The sequence below is a fragment of the Eucyclogobius newberryi genome, unplaced genomic scaffold (assembly GCF_026437365.1).
Source record: "Eucyclogobius newberryi isolate DKJ021-1_F unplaced genomic scaffold, fEucNew1.0.hap1 SCAF_4, whole genome shotgun sequence".
Classification (NCBI taxonomy): Eukaryota; Metazoa; Chordata; class Actinopteri; order Gobiiformes; family Gobiidae; genus Eucyclogobius; species Eucyclogobius newberryi.
In genome coordinates, this window is record NW_027316056.1 from 35,337,780 (window position 1) to 35,345,048 (window position 7,269).

Here is a 7,269-nt window from a genome sequence, read left to right on the forward strand (position 1 = left end):
TGTCCAGTGAGCCACAGTGTCCAGTGAGCCACAGTGACCAGTGAGCCACAGTGACCACTGAGCCACAGTGTCCAGTGAGCCACAGTGTCCAGTGAGCCACAGTGACCAGTGAGCCACAGTGTCCACTGAGCCACAGTGACCAGTGAGCCACAGTGTCCAGTGAGCCACAGTGACCACTGAGCCACAGTGACCACTGAGCCACAGTGTCCAGTGAGCCACAGTGTCCAGTGAGCCACAGTGACCACTGAGCCACAGTGTCCAGTGAGCCACAGTGTCCAGTGAGCCACAGTGTCCAGTGAGCCACAGTGACCACTGAGCCACAGTGTCCAGTGAGCCACAGTGACCAGTGAGCCACAGTGACCACTGAGCCACAGTGACCACTGAGCCACAGTGTCCAGTGAGCCACAGTGACCACTGAGCCACAGTGTCCAGTGAGCCACAGTGTCCAGTGAGCCACAGTGTCCAGTGAGCCACAGTGACCAGTGAGCCACAGTGACCACTGAGCCACAGTGTCCAGTGAGCCACAGTGTCCAGTGAGCCACAGTGACCACTGAGCCACAGTGACCACTGAGCCACAGTGTCCAGTGAGCCACAGTGACCAGTAAGCCACAGTGACCACTGAGCCACAGTGTCCAGTGAGCCACAGTGTCCAGTGAGCCACAGTGTCCAGTGATCCACAGTGACCACTGAGCCACAGTGTCCAGTGAGCCACAGTGTCCAGTGAGCCACAGTGTCCAGTGAGCCACAGTGTCCAGTGATCCACAGTGACCACTGAGCCACAGTGTCCAGTGAGCCACAGTGTCCAGTGAGCCACAGTGTCCAGTGAGCCACAGTGACCAGTGAGGATGAGCCTTATGCAAGCGGCCCCTAGATCACTTTCACCTGCTGCTGGAGCATCAGGAGAGACCCCGCTCTCATTAGCCCGTGTGACCCAGATATGGAGCGCTCCCATTCCCAGGAGCCTCAGGAGCCACGGGGCCTCTGCTGACCTACAAACAGATTTAGCCAAGGACATGATGGATGAGCATCAGCTTCCTGAGACAGTGATGCATCCCAACTCTGAACCACATGAGAAAAGACTCACAGTTACGCTTTATTAGAACAATAAATGGATTATCACAGAATTCAAGAATATCCAGTTCAACATTGAGCTTCACAGGTCAGAACTCTAGAATTTGCTGTTTAACTGTCAGATTGCAGATTTGTTGACCTAATTACTGGGTCTATTTATGTGAAAAAAAACCTGGCACAAAGTTCAAAATCTTCTCAAGCTGCACATTTTTCAGAAAGTGGAGCTATTATTAAAGGGAGTGTCTGCAGAGCCGCGGCCGAAACTGACATGTTATTTTTGTGCCGGCCGCGCGCCGCGGCTCCTGAAACTGCTGCGCTATTTGACTGTGTTTTAGCGCCGTTTTAGACCGCGCCGGGTTAAGGTTAGTGTTAGGGTTAGGGTTAGTGTTAGGGTTAGGGTTAAGGTTAAGGTTAGGGTTAGGGTTAGGGTTAGGGTTAGGGTTAGGATTAGGGTTAGGATTAGGGTTAGGATTAGGGTTAGGGTTAGGGTTAGGGTTAGGGTTAGGATTAGGGTTAGGGTTAGGGTTAGGGTTAGCCATGAGGCTATAAGGGAAATGCCGCGGTCCCTGAAACTGCCCGGCTATTTGACCGGGCCGCGCTCTCCAGCCACGGCCATTATTAAACCTAAAAGACATGATCTTTGTGGAGCCAAACCCAAACAAATAATGCTAATGTTCATTTGTTTGCCTATGTCTTTCAGAAAACGTGACTCTCCTATATTAGGCCCCGCCCCTCCATCTGACATTATTAAATTAGAATGACCTGATGACTTTTCTCCATTCAAAACATTTAATATTTAGATTTTAATAGAACTAATGCTATGAAAATGGATCGGAAATGAATCCTGCTTGAAAAAGCCATGAATTGGAAAAAAGACCAAGTGCAAATAATAAATAAGTGAAATGTATTTACATGATGAGCAGAGATATATCTGCAGTTATACTACTAACACCTCGGTGCATGTGGCGGTTACACTAGTGCTTTAACTGACCTTGACTTATTTTAGACACATAAGCATATATAAATATATAAAACAGCAGTCGTAGCTGAAAAGCCTTTCATATTGAAATGTTTACGTGCTAGTTTTCTTTTGACCTTGGAAAAAATCACATTGGACTTCACAGTTTCACCTCTGAGTAAAAAGTCCTTCAGTTTATGTTTTAAAAGAACATCCGTCTGCTTTTCTGATCAAGGAAGTAAACTTCTGCCAGAAACACAGAAGATAGTACTTTTCCCTGTTGTTTGTGCAGACAACTACAGGCTAATGCTAAACTGCAGACTAATGCTAAACTGTATGGCTAATGCTACACTGCAGGCTAACGTTACACTGCAGGCAAATGCTAAACTGCAGGCTAATGCTACACTGCAGGCTAATGCTAAACTGTATGGCTAATGCTAAACTGCAGACTAATGCTAAACTGCAGGCTAATGCTACACTGCAGACTAATGCTAAACTGCAGGCTAATGCTACACTGCAGGCTAATGCTAAACTGCAGGCTAATGCTACACTGCAGGCTAATGCTAAACTGCAGACTAATGCTACACTGCAGACTAATGCTAAACTGCAGGCGGATGCTAAACTGTAGGCTAATGCAACACTGCAGACTAATGCTAAACTGCAGGCGGATGCTAAACTGTAGGCTAATGCTACACTGCAGACTAATGCTAAACTGCAGGCGGATGCTAAACTGTAGGCTAAAGAACGTGTTAAATTACAGAATATTGTTGAATATAACCTATAAAAAAACATTCATACTTCAAATACTTCATAGTTCATCTCTTTTGTAGAGTAGGAGTTTCTCGACCATCTCCCGAGTTCACAAATAGGAATTAGCAGTTCAAGTAGCATTCCAGAGCTTTTTTTTAAAGAGGTGGTAAAAATCCCAGTGTTCTGACACTTGTTTGAAATATTTTTTAAAAACAGTCCTTATGTTCCCACAGCTCTGTGTTGTTGCCATAGTTCACACTTTTACGGTTAAAGTGAAGGTCAGTTTGTTGTTCTAAGCTTTTGGCATTTGTGTGTAATAGTTCACTTTAGAGATGTGTTAGAGTTAAGGTCAGAGGGTCTCGAGGGTTATTAGATTAGGGCCTGAGACTGATCTTTTGTTTCAAACGTCCTAAGAAACATGGCAACGTAGAGCTGTGGGAACATGGGTACGCTCAGGCTTCGGGTCACACCTCGTTCAGCTGAGCGAGCTTAGGCTGTGACCGCGCTCTGAACTCGGGGGCACAAGCTTGAACCTTTTGCCCCCCGTCGTCCTGGAGATTTACACCCCTCCCTCCAAGGTCCCCAGAGCGCTCTTTAAATGTAATACTCCGAACTGTGCGCACTTTATTAGTCGGCTTTGAAAGAAGGCGGTGATTAGTGAGCGAGACGTAGCTTTAGCTCAACCCCGCGTGCCGCTAAAGGACGTCGTTCTGAAAAGTGGCGCGGCTAGTTTAACTGCTGTAGCTTATGTTGACGCGCATATTTTGCACATTAAAAGTGTATTCGCGCTGATATATTCCTGTCTTTTGAACGAAAACAAATGAGTTAAGCCAGAGCTAGCTTGTTGTTCGGCTAACGGGAATGTGCCACTTTCTCTCAAAAAACGCAGCAGACCGATGCTACCTGGAGTTAAGTCCAATCGAACGTTCCTTCACACAGAAATTCCCGTATTAAAGTATATACAATGTTAATATCATGATATGTATGTCATTTATCTGGTCTCAACCTAAACTTAGTTAGCCTTTAGCGCAGATGACAATTTTACACGCTAATTGTTATCAAAAGTAAAACGCCAAATGTTTTTTACACACAACAAGGACTTTATAAGAGGCTGTGACCTGAATGTGGCCAATGTGGTGTCAGCCCAAACCCCCTGGATTATTAAGAACTTGCCTTTTTTGCAGGCTAATGCTAACCGCTACAGGAAAACACACAGCGGACTGGCTCCGAGTCCCTGAAAGTGATTCGCAGCATGAGCATCTGTCTGAACGTGCACGTGCCGAGGAGGATTTCACAGTCGTCTACGTTTAGTTTATCTTTACTTTTCTTTCAGTGGTTGTAGAGACAAAGGACTCGTCATGCGCCAAAGCAGATCCATTTGTCCAACACTAATGGCACTTACGACATTTCTTTGTGAAGAGCTCTATTTCAGTCGGAAGTCTATGGATTTAAGAGATGGTCGTAGAAAAAGGTTCAGTTGTCATCATCTGGACTCGTTTCGACTCATCCAAGAGTCATTGTCAATAAGGCCGCAGTTATTTTATAACTTGGTTTACAGATTTTTAAATGAAATGTATTGAACAGGCGGGCGAAATATAAATATAATTTAAATTTCAAAAGACGCAGGGACAGAGCAGCTCCGTCACAAAAATGCTTTCCAAAATAAATGACTCCCGCAGGATTTTGGCAAAAAAATGCTTCACACGCTCTTATCTTTTGACTCAATACCGCTTTTTATATTTCATTTAATGCTATTTTGCGTTGGTGTCGGTACTTTATATATTTTTTTATAATAATTAATTTTATTTATATTGTAGAAATCAATAATCTAAGTGCGGCGGATCCGTAAACCAAGTAATAAAATAACTGCGGCCTAAGCGAATTTAGGCCGGGAACTCGGATGAGATGGATGCGAGTCGAAACGTCCAGATGACTACAACTGAACCCTTTTCTACGATGGAACACTCCCGGACGAATGAAGGATTACACCGACAGATTTAAGAGATTATTGCGCAGCCTTTTTACCTCCAGGCCCATAGTTACCAAGGGCCCGATCTCATGTTGAGTGTATTTAATGTGGGTGAGGAGAGGTGGCCCTGAGGAAGCAAAGGACAGTAAACGTATTCGTATTTGTGATCTAAATAATTCCAACATACAGTAAATCATCATGTAAAGACTGAGATAAGTAATATATGACAAACAAACAGATAAATAACTTTGTTCTTCTCATGAAAATGAACTGGGAGACATTTTTAAAGGTGCACTATGTAGTTTTCCAGGTAAGAGGTCTGTCTCAATGGAAACGTTTTGCTTTGTCTAGAATGTTCTACGGTGTGACAAAATACTCAACTACTTTGCATTTATTTCATTACAAGTGTTTTAATTGCTCCGAAACACCTTGAGAACCATGCATTTTCATGGTCACCGCTTCACAGATCTGACCTGTAACTGGGCCTGTTGGACTCACCTGTTTGTTTCCAGGGAAAGTATCATGTCATACACTGTGGAACATTCCAGACAAAGCAATTGCATGTGGATACAAGCAGGCAGCAGGCCCTTTATCCGAAAAGTTACATAAAGCAAGTCAATTATTTATTTATTTTATTTTATTTATTGTATTTATTGTATTTATTTTATTATTATTTTATTCAGAGATTTATTTATTTATTCAGAGTTGTTTATTTATTTAGATATATATCTATTTAGAGATTTATTTATTTATTTAGAATGATTTATTTAGAGTTATTTATTTAGAGATGTATTATTATTATGTTTATTTTAATTTAAAAACATGCCACATTAATATATTTCATTATAAAATAAAAAGTAAACTTAATAAATCATAGTCTTCCAAATCTTTACTCACAATGCTTTTGATACAAAGTCGAGTTGCCAAAATAAGTACTATATACACAATAAGTACTATATACACAATACGCACTATATTCACAATAAGTAGTAGTTAGAAAAAAACTCAAAAGTGAAAAAAAATATATATATATATATATATACTGAAATTGAAGTTAAAAAAAGCCTCTTAAATGCCCCTCATAATAAAAGTGGGGTTCTCGCCGTGAAGCCCATGACCCCGTGACCCCCTGACACATGCTCTCCACAGTGTCCAGGCTTCAGCCAAGTGTAGAGACACCCGGAGGTCATCTGTGTTCAGGTTCACCTGCTGTGGGTCACGCTCAGGTCAGCACCCTCACATGCACCCTGGGCCTGCGCCACCACGTCATGAAAACAGGCCACCCCGGGGTGCTCATGTAGGGCCAGATTTATGAGCTAATGTCATCTCCCTTGAACAAACACAAGTACTGTAAGTATTAAACCTTCTTCTGTCACACAGTCCTGCTTGTTTTGATGCAATAGAAGAGCCACGAGGCGGCTACGCTACTGTGCACTGGGAATACAGCTTAATACGACGGCTACTACAACGTTATGAACATTTTTATAAGTATCCCTACAAATAAAACGAATAAAATAATGTGTACTGCGGAAAACTATATTTGCCATCAGTCTCGTCCAACCAGCACCACTCAGTCACACAAAGTATTCACACGAAGCAAGGAGGGCAAAGGGTCTTGCCCAAGGATACAACAAAAGGATGCACAAGTCAGAGCTGGGATCGCACCGCTGGCCTTTGAGTTGAACAATCCAAGACGTGTCACGCTTAAAGCTCTAAAAGGTTCGACTTAAAGGTTGAATGGAAGATTTTTTTGACCCAAATCTGAGTCTCATTTCCTCGTGGCGTGGAATGTCCATTAGTCCTGCCACGTATCAATCATAAAACGCACCTACCGCTCACCTGCAGCCGTGTGTGGCTCATCCCCACGTTTCCGCGTGTCTGAGCGCATTGATCTATCATAATATAGTTCCCTCAGTGTACGGGACAAAAAGAAGAGAAGAGAAAGACAGTTCGAGCTGACTCAGAAGAAGACGGAAATCTACGGGAGACGAGAGATGCGATGTGATCCGTCTCGCTAATAAACAAACGCACGTGTGTGTTGTATCAGTCCACACGGGGGAGTGGCATGTGCACTTCCGCCTGAGTTCTCAAATCGCCGAAAAATCGTCCATTGCGCCTTTAAGAATATTTTTAATAAAATAGTAAAAACCACAATGAAGCGCTTTACCGTGTAACAATCAACAATTTGAAAAAAAACTCCAAAATTATCTATGTTCGAAGTAATTAAGAAAGAAGAATAGTGATGGTAAACATCCTTTTGTCATACTCGTGTGCAATACTGTCATAATCGTGTGCAATACTGTCATAATCGTGTGCAATACTGTCATAATCATGTGCAACACTGTTATACTCATGTGCAATACTGTCATAATCATGTGCAATACTGTTATACTCCATGTGCAATACTGTAATACTCCATGTGCAATACTGTCATAATCATGTGCAATACTGTCATAATCATGTGCAATACTGTCATAATCATGTGCAATACTGTCATAATCATGTACAATACTGTCATAAT